Source organism: Pantherophis guttatus, chromosome 4 (assembly GCF_059756535.1).
Source record: "Pantherophis guttatus breed Tessera chromosome 4, ASM5975653v1, whole genome shotgun sequence".
Classification (NCBI taxonomy): Eukaryota; Metazoa; Chordata; class Lepidosauria; order Squamata; family Colubridae; genus Pantherophis; species Pantherophis guttatus.
The window spans coordinates 85997165-86012826 of NC_142066.1; the positions used below are offsets into that span (position 1 = coordinate 85997165).

The 15662-nt window shown below is 42.7% G+C and overlaps 1 long non-coding RNA gene across 1 annotated transcript; it reads left to right on the top strand.

The window, feature by feature from the left end:
* Positions 1-236: 236 nt before the first annotated feature.
* LOC148114208 (uncharacterized) lies at positions 237-6509 on the top strand. The gene is made up of 3 exons (XR_015733916.1): positions 237-1160; positions 2635-4561; positions 6038-6509. It is a non-coding gene; the product is annotated as an uncharacterized LOC148114208 (long non-coding RNA).
* Positions 6510-15662: the final 9153 nt, after the last annotated feature.

Genomic DNA, 15662 nt, shown 5'->3' on the forward strand with positions numbered 1-15662 from the left:
GGGTGGAAACTGGAACAAGAAGCCCTTACTGACCAGGGGGGGCTGATCAAAGCACCCCTGAGGGAGGACTATCTGAAGAGGCATATAACCCAATTGGTGATGGAGACTTTGGAAAATCTTAACATCCGAAGGGAGCCAGGACAACCAAAGAGCACTGAAAGGGCAGCAGTCATGGATGATGGCAGGGGAGGCACCCCCATCCTGGAGGCCGCTTATCGAGCAGATGGTGCAGTAGCTGCGGGAGAAGACCCAGCAAACCCTCCCCTCCAGGCAGCACGCACACCGGCGCCTGTTCCAACCAACCCCGGGCTCCTCAGCTGGAAAGAGAAACTCCCCCTCTTGGGGTGAAGTTTGATGGGAATCCGCAACAATTAGGATTCTTTGTGGCACATGTGCTCACCTACATGCAAGAGTATGGGCGTGATTTCCAAACCCAAGGTTCCCGAGTGCGAGTTGTGACCCTAGCCCTAGAGGGTGCCGCAGCCAGATGGATGGTGACCCTACATAATGCCAACGCACCAGAACTGCGGAATTTCGACCATTTCATGATGGCCCTGCGACGTCGGTTCGAGGACCCACTGGCAGATCGCAAAGCACATGACCGCATTAAGGTGGTGAGGCAGGGGCGACGGCCAGTAGCAGAGTATACTGAAGAATTCCGGGACCTCGCGTGTCATGTGCACTGGCCGGAAGATATTTTGGTGAGCTGTTTCAAGGACGAACTGAGTGATGAACTATACAATGCCTGCGTGGCCCGAGGGGCACCGAATGACCTACATGAATGGTATGTCACCACCGAAGAAGCTGAGATCGATATGGCCAGAAACCAGTATCGAGCGGGGCGAGCATGGAAGAAATCCTCACCCCAATGGAAGCAAGAGCCCCACAAACCACAAACCGCATTCTCCCCGAGATCTTCAGCCTGTTTCAAGTGTGGAAAAGAAGGGCACCGAGCTTCAGAGTGTCATTCGCAAACACCCGCCCGGAACCACCCACCGGGGGAGGGTCCTTGAAAACCGGGTCGGCGTGGGAAGGAGACTGCCCTGAGGAGCAGGGAGACCATAGAAGTCCCATCCCCTCCCCTCTTTGGGGAAGAAACCCTGGCATCTGAACAGGAGGAATCACACTCGTTCGGAAGCGATCCAGATGATGAGCCACTGGTAAGCAAACCAATTAAACTGCTTACCCTCCCCTTAAGACTATTTATCCCAAACCAGGACAGGGAGATAAGTATCCCCACCCTAGTGGATTCCCGTTGTTTGATCAGCCCAACCTTAGTAGGGAAGTTAGGGATTAACGTAAGAAAGCTGAAAACCCCCATTGCTTTCTGCCAACTAGATGGGTCAATAGCAGGAGGGGAGCCAGCTTCTCTGGCCACTGTGCCTCTACATATAGGCATTGGAAGCCACGAGGAAAGGCTTACCTTTACAGTGGCACCTGGCATGGAATGGCCGTTGGTTCTGGGCCTTGCGTGGGTAAAAAGATGGAACCCACAAATCAATTGGAAACAAGGCATCATAAAATTTCAGAGGAAGGTGACTTTTGCTGAGTATCCACATAAAGGACTTGAGGGGGCAGAGAATCGAGAAACAGCCATGCCTGGTCATGCCACACCAACTGAGGGCATATCCATAGAATACAAGGATTTAGCTGAGGTTTTTAGCGAAAAAGCCTCAGATGAGCTCCCCACCCCCCCACCGTGCCACTGACTGTGCAATAGAAATCTTACCCGGCACGAAACTCCCTAAACCCAAGATGTACAGCATGTCACCGAGGGAGTTGGAAGAGCTGAGAACATTCATTGAGAAAAACCTAGCAAGGGGTTTCATCGAGCCAGCCCGACCAAAAATTGCAGCCCCAGTGTTGTTTAGAGAGAAAAAAGATGGTTCAAAACGCTTATGTGTTGACTATCGAAACCTTAATACTATCAGTGTGCAGAACGTGTATCCTCTCCCCCTTATGAAAGATATGTTAGCACACCTCGCTAAAGGGAAAAATTTTTCAAAGCTGGACTTAAGGGAGGCTTACTACCATGTCAGAATTAAGGAAGGGATGAGTGGAAAACGGCATTTAACACCCCCCTTGGCTGCTATCAATTCAAGGTGCTCCCCTTTGGGTTACAAGGAGCCCCTGCAGTGTTTATGCAGTTAATAAATGAAGTGCTGCATCAGCATTTATATAAGGGGGTTCTGGTCTATTTGGACAACATTTTAATCTATACCGAGACCAAAGCAGAACATGTAAAACTAGTCAGGGCAGTTTTAAACAAACTCTGCGCTGCCAAACTTTATGCCAAACTTTCCAAATGTGAATTCCATCAAGAGAAGATTGATTATTTGGGATACCGCATTTCACACCCGGGGGTTGAGATGGATCCTCTAAAAGTGCAGGCTGTACTTGATTGGGACCCTCCACGCACACGTAAACAGTTACAGAGCTTCCTGGGGTTTGCCAACTTTTACCGCCAGTTTATCCCTGCGTTCGCTCAGATTGCCCTCCCCATCACCAAGCTCTTAAAAACAAAGGGCTCCAATCTTACTGAGAAAATTTCACTCCCAATACTTTAACAAACCTTGTTGATCTACTATCATGAAATCTTGAAATCTTGTGTATATTTGTTTTGTTTTTTTACAGGTGGACCCTTTTGTTTTCTAAGGAGGGTAGCATGTCAGATCCCTAAAAGTGATACTGCCATTCAAGTGAAGTAAGGGGGGACTTGGATTCGATTTACTAGCATGGCCTGTGTCATCAGATATTTTACAACCTATATCCTGGCGCCAAGGAAGCCTGAGATTCCCTTTACTGCAGGAATTTATATGATAGCCATGTGGGTTGTCTCACTTTAAAGGGAAGTGGTGGGAATGCATGTTTGTTCGGGTTCTCAAAGGAAATAGTAAAGAAAACATCTTCACACTTGTGTATTGGCTGAAATCTGCATTCTGACCTAAAGGGAGGGGTCTCTACCACTTTAATCCTACTGCTGTGCCTAAGGGCATTCAGATTGTGCTTTAGCTGGATGGTTTTCACTTCTGCTTAATAAAAGAATCCTTTTGAACAACTACGTTTCAAGAGTTCGTACTTTCTTAAGTTGGAAGGAGAGGCGATCCTTACAGAAAGCACAATCTGCAAAACGGTCAACCCAGAGAAGCAATCTTTGCTCTACTGAGGGGACCTTGGAAACCATGTCTGAACAAAGCAGAGAGCTGGAAGAAACCGATTGCTGGGGAGAGACAGCAACCGCCACCCAGTCGGATGCCTGTCTCGTGCAACCCATCGGAGAGGATGAGGTAACCCTGGAGAATCCTGAAAAGCCCCACTGGTCAATTGGCATTGGGAAGAAAGATGGCTGGGATGAGAGAACCAGAGGAGTCACCCTCAACTGTGGCAACCGAAAACCGGGGTGGAAACTGGAACTAGAAGCCCTTACTGACCAGGGGGGGCTAATCAAAGCACCCCTGAGGGAGGACTATCTGAAGAGGCATATAACCCAATTGGTGATGGAGACTTTGGAAAATCTTAACATCCGAAGGGAGCCAGGACAACAACCAAAGAGCACTGAAAGGGCAGCAGTCATGGATGATGGCAGGGGAGGCACCCCCATCCTGGAGGCCGCTTATCGAGCAGATGGTGCAGTAGCTGCGGGAGAAGACCCAGCAAACCCTCCCCTCCAGGCAGCACGCACACCGGCGCCTGTTCCAACCAACCCCGGGCTCCTCAGCTGGAAAGAGAAACTCCCCCTCTTGGGGTGAAGTTTGATGGGAATCTGCAACAATTAGGATTCTTTGTGGCACATGTGCTCACCTACATGCAAGAGTATGGGCGTGATTTCCAAACCCAAGGTTCCCGAGTGCGAGTTGTGACCCTAGCCCTAGAGGGTGCCGCAGCCAAATGGATGGTGACCCTACATAATGCCAACGCACCAGAACTGCGGAATTTCGACCATTTCATGATGGCCCTGCGACGTCGGTTCGAGGACCCACTGGCAGATCGCAAAGCACATGACCGCATTAAGGTGGTGAGGCAGGGGCGACGGCCAGTAGCAGAGTATACTGAAGAATTCCGGGACCTCGCGTGTCATGTGCACTGGCCGGAAGATATTTTGGTGAGCTGTTTCAAGGACGAACTGAGTGATGAACTATACAATGCCTGCGTGGCCCGAGGGGCACCGAATGACCTACATGAATGGTATGTCACCACCGAAGAAGCTGAGATCGATATGGCCAGAAACCAGTATCGAGCGGGGCGAGCATGGAAGAAATCCTCACCCCAATGGAAGCAAGAGCCCCACAAACCACAAACCGCATTCTCCCCGAGATCTTCAGCCTGTTTCAAGTGTGGAAAAGAAGGGCACCGAGCTTCAGAGTGTCATTCGCAAACACCCGCCCGGAACCACCCACCGGGGGAGGGTCCTTGAAAACCGGGTCGGCGTGGGAAGGAGACTGCCCTGAGGAGCAGGGAGACCATAGAAGTCCCATCCCCTCCCCTCTTTGGGGAAGAAACCCTGGCATCTGAACAGGAGGAATCACACTCGTTCGGAAGCGATCCAGATGATGAGCCACTGGTAAGCAAACCAATTAAACTGCTTACCCTCCCCTTAAGACTATTTATCCCAAACCAGGACAGGGAGATAAGTATCCCCACCCTAGTGGATTCCCGTTGTTTGATCAGCCCAACCTTAGTAGGGAAGTTACGGATTAACGTAAGAAAGCTGAAAACCCCCATTGCTTTCTGCCAACTAGATGGGTCAATAGCAGGAGGGGAGCCAGCTTCTCTGGCCACTGTGCCTCTACATATAGGCATTGGAAGCCACGAGGAAAGGCTTACCTTTATAGTGGCACCTGGCATGGAATGGCCGTTGGTTCTGGGCCTTGCGTGGGTAAAAAGATGGAACCCACAAATCAATTGGAAACAAGGCATCATAAAATTTCAGAGGAAGGTGACTTTTGCTGAGTATCCACATAAAGGACTTGAGGGGGCAGAGAATCGAGAAACAGCCATGCCTGGTCATGCCACACCAACTGAGGGCATACCCATAGAATACAAGGATTTAGCTGAGGTTTTTAGCGAAAAAGCCTCAGATGAGCTCCCCACCCCCCCCCACCGTGCCACTGACTGTGCAATAGAAATCTTACCCGGCACGAAACTCCCTAAACCCAAGATGTACAGCATGTCACCGAGGGAGTTGGAAGAGCTGAGAACATTCATTGAGAAAAACCTAGCAAGGGGTTTCATCGAGCCAGCCCGACCAAAAATTGCAGCCCCAGTGTTGTTTAGAGAGAAAAAAGATGGTTCAAAACGCTTATGTGTTGACTATCGAAACCTTAATACTATCAGTGTGCAGAACGTGTATCCTCTCCCCCTTATGAAAGATATGTTAGCACACCTCGCTAAAGGGAAAAATTTTTCAAAGCTGGACTTAAGGGAGGCTTACTACCATGTCAGAATTAAGGAAGGGATGGGTGGAAAACGGCATTTAACACCCCCCTTGGCTGCTATCAATTCAAGGTGCTCCCCTTTGGGTTACAAGGAGCCCCTGCAGTGTTTATGCAGTTAATAAATGAAGTGCTGCATCAGCATTTATATAAGGGGGTGCTGGTCTATTTGGACAACATTTTAATCTATACCGAGACCAAAGCAGAACATGTAAAACTAGTCAGGGCAGTTTTAAACAAACTCTGCACTGCCAAACTTTATGCCAAACTTTCCAAATGTGAATTCCATCAAGAGAAGATTGATTATTTGGGATACCGCATTTCACACCCGGGGGTTGAGATGGATCCTCTAAAAGTGCAGGCTGTACTTGATTGGGACCCTCCACGCACACGTAAACAGTTACAGAGCTTCCTGGGGTTTGCCAACTTTTACCGCCAGTTTATCCCTGCGTTCGCTCAGATTGCCCTCCCCATCACCAAGCTCTTAAAAACAAAGGGCTCCAATCTTACTGAGAAAATTTCACTCCCAATACTTTAACAAACCTTGTTGATCTACTATCATGAAATCTTGAAATCTTGTGTATATTTGTTTTGTTTTTTTACAGGTGGACCCTTTTGTTTTCTAAGGAGGGTAGCATGTCAGATCCCTAAAAGTGATACTGCCATTCAAGTGAAGTAAGGGGGGACTTGGATTCGATTTACTAGCATGGCCTGTGTCATCAGATATTTTACAACCTATATCCTGGCGCCAAGGAAGCCTGAGATTCCCTTTACCTGCAGGAATTTATATGATAGCCATGTGGGTTGTCTCACTTTAAAGGGAAGTGGTGGGAATGCATGTTTGTTCGGGTTCTCAAAGGAAATAGTAAAGAAAACATCTTCACACTTGTGTATTGGCTGAAATCTGCATTCTGACCTAAAGGGAGGGGTCTCTACCACTTTAATCCTACTGCTTTGCCTAAGGGCATTCAGATTGTGCTTTAGCTGGATGGTTTTCACTTCTGCTTAATAAAAGAATCCTTTTGAACAACTACGTTTCAAGAGTTCGTACTTTCTTAAGTTGGAAGGAGAGGCGATCCTTACAGCTAAATTGTTTAGTATTTTCCTACTTTTAGAGGGAATATTTAAACCATTAACATTCAAAGAAATGAGTCGCACATCTTCCCCCATCACCACCTTTCTTTCCCTCCTCCTATTAGTCCTATTTTCCTAATACTTTTTTCTTGATTTGCTGGGTTTCTCGTAACACCATCTCTCTGCCTCCCTCTCCTTTTTCCTCTAATTTCCCCTCCTTCTTCCTTTCTTCTTGGTTTCCCATGCTCTTTTCTTCCTGCAATTCCTCTGAACTTCTACTCTCCTCCTCTCTTTCTAATTCCAGCTCTAATTGTGTAGATTTAAAATTGGGTTCATAAAAATCCTGAGCATCCCGGCGGTTTTCTATTTTCACTTTCCTATCATTCCACATAAACATGAGACCTTCTGGCAATAACCACCTATACATAATCCCATTCTTCCTCAGCTGTAGCATTAAAGCCTGGTAATTCCTCCTGATTTCCCTAACCCATCTTGGAACTTGCCTCAGCACTGAAATCTGTTTTCCCCTAAATACTACAGCTCGGTCCCGAGATTTCTTGTAGATCTCCTCCCGCACCGACTTCTTCTTAAACCTAATATGTACTTCTCATGGGTGGTTATATCTCTTTGCATAGTTAGTAAAAACCCGAAATACCTCATCAATATCACTAAGGACCACTGTTTTATCTTTTTCTAGTATTTCAGAGATGATGTCCCCTATAATCCCTTTTAAATCTTCTCCTTTTTCCTCTATTACATCTTGTAATCTTAAAAGAAGATCTTTCAAGTTCCCCAAAAAAAATCTCCTCTTCTACAGCTCTATTTACTGAAATCTGTTCACATTCATATCCATCCAGTCGACCTTCACATCTACCTAACCTGGTTTCCACCTCCTGTAATCTTCCCTCCTGCTTCACCATGTCACCTCTTATTTCTTCTAACTTCTCATTAAACTCCTTAATATCCCCCCTTATCACTCCCATTTCATCTTTCATATCTGAAGTAAGATCCTCAAGTTTTTCAAGTTTTTTGGAGATAAGTACATCAACTTTCCTTTTATTCCTATGCCATTTTCTTTTGTTCCTGTGCCAATTAATAACAATTATAAAAGTTCTGTTGTATTTCCTCTTTCTTTCCACTGAAGGAGCTGTCTGAAGACAAAGAAAAAACCTCCAGCACCAAAATCCCATGGCTATTATTTGTAATTTCAAAGTGTTCCAAAACAAACTGCAAGTTACGGTGTTCCTTTTTACAGGAGAAAGTGTATCTCTGCAATCCACACTTTCCCTTAGTCGCTCCAGTATCCATTTTGCTGTAGTTATGAAACAGTCCAATTTAACAGTCCAATTTAAGTCTCTTCTTCTCTTACGTTTTAAAAGTTGAATCCCCAACTTTTTCTTTTTTCTTTTTTCAAAATCCAATTTAAATTTAAGAATTTTTTCCAGTCTTTTCAGCATGTCTCTTTTTTTTATTGAAAAGTTTTATAAGAAATTCAAACAATTTTCTCCCCTCACCCTTTCCCCTTCCCCACATAAATTGTACATTTTCTTATACATAAGAAATCCTACATATACATGTTTCCCTTAAAGAAAGCATTAAAATAAGACATTTTAATTACATTCGGAGTTCTCTTCTTCTCTTTCTTCCCTCATTTCACAACAAACCTTCTTCTTCTCCTCCTTTCTTTCCCTTCCCTCCCTCCTCTTCTCTCCTACTTTCTGCTGCCTCTTCTCCCACCTCATCCTACTTCCTTTCCCTTTCCCCCACTTCTCTCTTCTTTTCCCCCTTCTTGCCTTCACTCCTACCCCTATCCCCTTCCCTTCCTCCTCTCCTTTCTTCCATTCCTCACCCTCCCTCTCCTCCTCCAACCCCCTCCTCCTCTCTCCTTTCTAACTTCTTTGCTGTGAAATATTTTCCTCCTTTAGTGTCTGAGCAACTCCTGTATTCTACTCATAGAATATACTTTCTTCTGCTAAAACATTTCTCTATTCACCACCTTTCCCACCCATCCCTTATCCCCCCCTTCCCACCCCCCCTGACTTCCCTGAGCAAAAACAGGGTATAGCATCTAACAAACATAAAATAAACTAACAAATTATAAAGTTCAAAACTCCCACATGTTCTTTAACTCCCTTGCTCCAATTCATCAACCTCCCTTTTATAAATTCTCAAAACCAATTAAATTAAATTCATTCTTCCTACTTATAAAAAAGGAAAAGAAAAAACTTTTTCTTGATGTATAATCCGATACTTTAGCAGTCTTACAAACAGTAGAAATCATGAATAAATTCCATTTCTATACCAGAAAAAAAGAAAAAAAAGAAAAATTTTTCATCTTAAAATCTTACACATTTTATCTCATATAGCTTTTAAAATAGTATAGTCTTATGTTAAGCATTTTAAAAATCTCTTAATACCTTTAAAGCACTTATTTACCAAATATAAATTTCAGAATCTACAGGAGGGTGTCTTTCAATTTTTCAATTAACCGTCTTAATACCTCTAACTTTTTAGAGAGCAACCCTTAACTATCCAAAACTAATTATCATTTTGCAATAAAATTCTGAATTTAACATTAATCCTCTTCGCTTCAAAGGATTAGACATCTTAAAAGCTTATACAATTTATCTCATATATCTTGTAAAATAATATAACCTTATGTTAAACATTTTAAAAATCTCTTAATGCCATTAAAACACATATTTGCCCGATGCCAATTTCAAAATCCACAGGTAGATATCTTTCTTAATCTTCTGTTCTTCTCTTCTTTCTATATTTTTTCCAATCCTTTTTTTTAATAAATTCTGTCAACAGTCCCCCCAGTTTTATTTTTGAAACTTTTAAAATGGTGATTTGAGGTTGATGCGCGTTTTCTAACTTGAAATCCCCATTTCGTCTCTTCTTGCTTGTATAATCATTCAGTCCATTTCTTTGTCCATATAGCCAAAATTTGTTGCCATAAAGATTGTCAGCTTGCAATAAAGAAACTATTTGTTGCTTTTCTGTCATTTGAATGGAAACGTCCACCAAAACCTTTGTTTCAACTGTACCAGCTAGTGTCTTATTCCTGTCCATCTCCTGATCTTCCAAAAACAAATTTCTCTGAATAATTTCCTGCTGTCCCTCTAACAACTGCTTATATTTTCCCGAGCTGTTTTTTGAAAAAGCCCTTTCGATTGTATCCAACAAGGCTGAAGTAAAAAAGTCTAGAAGTTCTTGAAAAGCCTGGACAGTCACGGCTTGGGAATTTGCTGATTCACCAGCCCTGTTGTCAGCCATATTTCAGCCACTTTGTATTTATCCAGCTATCAGGACAACAATTCAACTCTTTTCCACACAGTATAAAAACCAGATTTTAGTTAAAGTCAGTACCAAATTCTTTTCCTCAATACCAAATTATTTTCCTGGCCGCTTCCCCTTTAAAACTTGTTCTTAGGGGTAATCCAGTAGCTGTATCACTGTTGCAAACTTTAACAAGCCTTAACGAGCACTTTCCCTCCTCCCGCCCTCAGGTGCCATTTTCTGCATTTAAAAGCGGAGTTAAAGTGTTACTTGCAAATTTTTCTTTTTGTTTTCTCCTGATTTGCTCTGTCTGCTATCAAAGTAAAGATGTTAAAAGTCCCCCCATTGATTTTCAGCAGATTTTGGTCGCAGCTTCTAGCTCCGCTTTAGCGGAGTCATCTCTGGTCCGGAGTAGCTTGATAGGCTTCTATAGGGAGCCCACACCCTTTGCGCCCCAGGATTTCTCCTAGCGCACTTGGGGGGCTCTACCTCCGCCTGTCAACTCTTCTCTCTCCCCTTTGCCCAGGGAGAGGGTTCCAAGCCTCCAGACAGCAGTTTTTCGGCTGTTCTGGGGCTCTTACGGAACCAGGGATCGGGCGCTCGTAAAAGAGCGTCTTCAAAGCTTGTGGAGCCAAGCGGAAGTTCCTTTTCAGCATGTCTCAATGTTTAATTGTTCCGATTAAATCGGTACCAACATAAATCTCCTAGTGGGGTCTTTCCCTCCTGAAGTTACTTTTCAAAATCTTCTATGCTCCTCAAATCCACAGCCGCTGTTTTAAGGCTAGGGGTCTTACAAGTAAAAATCATTGCTCTAGCATTGTTTTCAGCCTAGATTGGTGTTACTCACCCAGCTTCAAAGAGCTTCGTTCTTTTCCTCTTTCCTCCAGCTCATCTCTTAGATCAGTTTCTCCCAGCTTCGTGGCAGCCACCATGGCTGCCGCCCCCCACCGCCGACTCACAGAGAGTTCCCTCTGACCTCCGAGGAACTTGCCCGTTCCTCTTGGTCATCCGAGGCGCCTCTCTTCCTACCTCGTCCCTGCAGGACAGTTCTGGTCCGAAGACCCATCGGCGGTGGTTCGGCAGTCAGGTTTTTCGCAGGACTTCTCAGAGCCCACTATTTTCTTGGCTGTCTCGCCATGACATCAAACCGCAAGTCACTTAGTGTATTTTTGAACCCAAGAATACACTAAGACAGAAGCTTGTCCACCCCAAGGATAAAACACCCAGACAAAAAAACCTGAGCAATGTGATATATGCAATATAGTACAATGCAGTAAGACATGTGCAGATCTGTATATAGGTGAAACAAAACAACCACTTCATAAGTGCAGCACAACATAGGAGATCAAACCGATCAGGACAAGATTCAACTGTCCATCTGCATTTGAAAGACAAGGATCACTCTTTTGAAGACAGCAAAGTCCACATTTTGGGTAGAGAAGATAATTGGCTTGAAAGAGGGGTAAAAAAAGGTCATTTATGTTAACAATTAGCAGCCCTCTCTCAACAGAGGGGGAGGGATAAGATACTACCTAATTTCAGTCTAGAATGCAGTTCTTGCAGCAATTCCAAGAAGATTCCACAACCAATTGCAGCCTGAGAGCAAACATAAACCCTCAAGTGGCCTCAAGAATCCTCACAGAGAGTGCTAATGGGTTAGCAAAGAAATACAATCCTTCCATTCCTCTTCAAATTTGGTCAGAACCTATCTTCCATCTCTCTCCCCTTCCACCCTGATCACAACTGATGAAGTTTCTTGGATGAGAAACAAAACATTTTGTTCTTCCTAAAGGAAAAAACAGTTCAGTCAAAGACTCACTTGTCCTCTTTCCTTTGTCTTCTGCAATATCTGTGTGGCTCAGAGGGCACATCTTAAATCAGAGTTTATAAAAGACTGTGTTTAGTACAGCCTTTAGCACCTGATCGTTTCACCATTGTAGAACAGTAACAATCCTAGTATACTAACCTGGGGATGAATATGTTCAATTTATATGTACAGCAAGAATTTCATTGATCAAACTTGATTATCAAGTTTGCAAATAATACCACTGTACTGGGTCTTATTACAGGAGGTGATGAAATAGTATATAGGGAAGAGGTCCAGAAGTTAACCACATGGTGCTCAGGAAACAACTTGCATCTAAACATCAGCAAGACCAAGGAGATGGTGCTAGACTTCCAGAAGAAAAGAGAGGAATCTGCCCCACTTTACATCAAGGGGGGCTGTGTGGAGAGGGTCTCCTCTTTCAAATTCTTGGGAGTCCATCTTAGTGAAGATCTCACCTGGAAAAATAATACAATCCAGGTGGTCAAGAAGGCTCAACAAAGACTCCTTTTCCTCAGGATCTTGTGGAAAAACAAGGTGGAATAATGACTGATGACTTCCTTCTACCAGTCTACGATAGAAAGCATCCTCACCAGAGGTGGGATTCAGTCGGTTCTATCCAGTTCAGGCAAACCGGTACTGGTGACTGTGGGAGGTTCTGCCCACCTGCCTGGATGTAATGCACGAACACTGTGCATGCGCGGTGCTCACATTTGCGAACCAGTAGTAAACGTAAGTAAATCCCAATATGTGAGTGGTCTTCACATATTGCGTTATGTATGCTGGTTTGACAGCCGTGGATAGAAAGACATTACAAAGGGTGATGAGTACAACACAAAATATCATGGACTGTCCCCTGACCTCACTAGATGAAACTGCTAGGACTCAATGTCTTAGCAGGGTGAGGAAAATCCTTAGAGATGATTCAACCCTGGTCAGCACTTCTTTACTGTCCTACCATAGGGCAGGAGATATAGAAGCATAGCCAGTAAAATGAACAGGCTGAAAAATAGCAGACTGTCAGACTTCTCAATGCAACATAATACCATAACTATTTAGTATGATAGACTTGCAGGGTCAGCACAATGTGCAACATGTCTACACTGGTATAATATAATATAATGTAATGTAATGCACATATATGTATATAGGATTGTGTGTTAGATTGATCTATTGGATTAGGGTTTTTTTTTTCTCTTTCTTTCACTTATGAGTTATTGAGATGTATTTGTGTTTGGGGGGCTGCACTAAGGGAGGCTCATCCAATCTCATTGTACACATGTTGTGCATTGACAATAAAGGTTTGAATTGAATTGACCATGGATAATTTAGTCTTATGAATTCTGTGCACTGTACTGCTAGTCACTATCTCTATATCTCCCAGTAAGGAAATAGGATCTAACTACACAAAGATATCTAAGAATCCTCAGTATAAATACTCTGCCTACTTGAACAAGAAATTTCCATCAGACACAATTAGGAATTACTCATTGGTGCAAATAATGGTAAACTGGAGACCAGTGCAACTGTTGCAGTTCCATGCTGTTGCAGTCTTCCTGTTATTAGTTTCATTTCTAAAGATAGATTGGTTTCAGAATTTTGCCTCCTTTGCTTTTTTATACATGGTTCAGTCTATTTCTTGAAGACACTTTATTTCAGGAACACACATGCACACACATCGAAAGCTGTATCTTAAATGGGAATAGTTAAAAAACAGCTTACTTTTTAAAACTTCTTGTGCGGAAAAGTATTTAGCAGACAGCTATATTACTGGGAATATTAATTAAGTGATACATGAAATAAACTGCTGTTAGTTTGCATTCTGAGATATTATCTCTTCCTACAATTTTGGTGGCTGCTTCAGAGAAAGAAAATAAGAAACATATAGTGAGCTATAGTAAAAAAATTAAAAAATAAGAGCTATTAAATGTAGCCATTTGGCAGTGTGATGTATTGCTAAAGTGCTGGTCTAGAAAGTAGGAGTTTGAGGCCTGCCTCAGGCATGAAACTTGGCTGGATATCTTAGGCTAGTCAATCTCTCCCAGCCCAAGACCTTTTCACAGAGTTATGGTGGGGAAAATAGGAGGTAGGAGTATTGAATATTTTCATCACTGTCAGGATATGGTGTATGTCTAACAGGTTGTCCAGGCAATATATGGATAATATATGTGTTATATGACATTAACATGAATATGTATTCTATGACTTTAATAAGTACTGCTGAGTCATTGTAATGCTGAGTCCTGATTGGATAAACTCTGTTGTAACCGTATTAAGAAGGGAACCGAAATGTAGTCATTTATGATATGCTATCATCGTGGGTGGATATGCTACCAGCGTGATCTGTTACCAGCGTGAATGTGCTGCTATTTATTATCTACTGCTGTTTTGTATGGTAAGAAGACTTTTGTATCACTGGACTGATTTGACTGGCAAAGACTTGGATTGATTAAAGAGTATGAGATTGTTTTTCACTACAAAGTAAAAACTTTGATAAACCAGTTTGTATGTATTTTATTCATCGCTCTCAGCACCGTTTCCCTGTGCTCTACACTCTGCTGGTTGGTTAACACAACAATATCCTTAACATTGGTTATGGGCCCAGAGCCAACCAGAACTAACTAGGATTGTTCAGAGCTATATAGTGAACTGAGAGTTAATGTGAATAATACAAAAAACTGTGTTTGTGATATATAATCCAAGTGAAGATGGTACAAGAACAAGTATCGACTATTTCCATGATAACCCGGTTGGATGGAACAAACTATATATCCTGGTCTACCAAATGTAATCTACTTTTGTGTAGAGAAGGACTGTGGGACGTAGTAAATAATCCACCGGATGTAACAGCATGGGATCCTGATGATGATGAAGATGCGAAGAAATTGGCCAAGTTTAACAGAGACAATGAACAAGCAGTTTGCATAATTGGACTGAAACTGAATGACCAGCAGCTTGTCCATATTCATGGCGAGGAATCTGCTGCTAGGTGTTGGACCAAGTTGAAGAGACTATATGTTCGTAACAGTGTGGGTGCTCATATATATCTCACATGGAAATTGTTCAAACAACATCTTCTTAAAGGGGGAGATATGATGGCTCATTTGGAATCCATGACCAGAATTTTCCAGGAGCTGCATGAAAAGGAACTGAGCGCATATGTTGATGCCAGTTTCACTACTAATTTGACCACCAGAAAGTCTACATCAGGTATTGCGATAATGTTAGGTAACTGTCTAATCGGATGGAAATCAATACGGCAGAAACATATTAGTCTATCCACTGTGGAAGCAGAATTCTCATGTTTGTCATTAGTGTGTACTGATCTGATTTATTATAAACAACTAATGATGGACGTTGGCTTAAAGGTAGATTATCCAATCATAATTTATGAAGATAACCAAGTTGCTATAAAAATGGCGACCAATTTAGTGGTCTAAGTATACTGATATTTGTTATTTAAATGTTCGTCAGAGTATTCAAAGTGATATGGTCCAGCTGGAATATTGTATGTCTGAAAATAATATTGCCGATAATTTCACCAAAGCTCACCAAAGCTTGCAATCAAACATAAGATGTGTTACAAAAGCTATGGCTTGAGAATATGAACTGTTATATATTGGCCTGTCCAAAGGGGAGAATGTTAGGATACGGTGTATGCCTAACAGGTTGTCCAGGCAATATATGGACAATATATGTGTTCTATGACTTTAATATGAATATGTATTCTATGACTTTAATAAGTACTGCTGAGTCATTGAAATGCTGAGTCATTGTATCCTGATTGGATAAGCTGTGTTGTAATTGTATTTAAGAAGGGAGCCGAAATGTAGTCATTTATGATATGCTATCATTGTGGGTGGATATGCTACCATCGTGATCTGTTACCAGCGTGAATGTGCTGCTATTTATTATCTACTGCTGTTTTGTATGGTAAGAAGACTTTTGTATCACTGGACTGATTTGACTGGCAAAGACTTGGATTGATTAAAGAGTATGAGATTGTTTTTCACTACAAAGTAAAAACTTTGATAAACCAGTTTGTATGT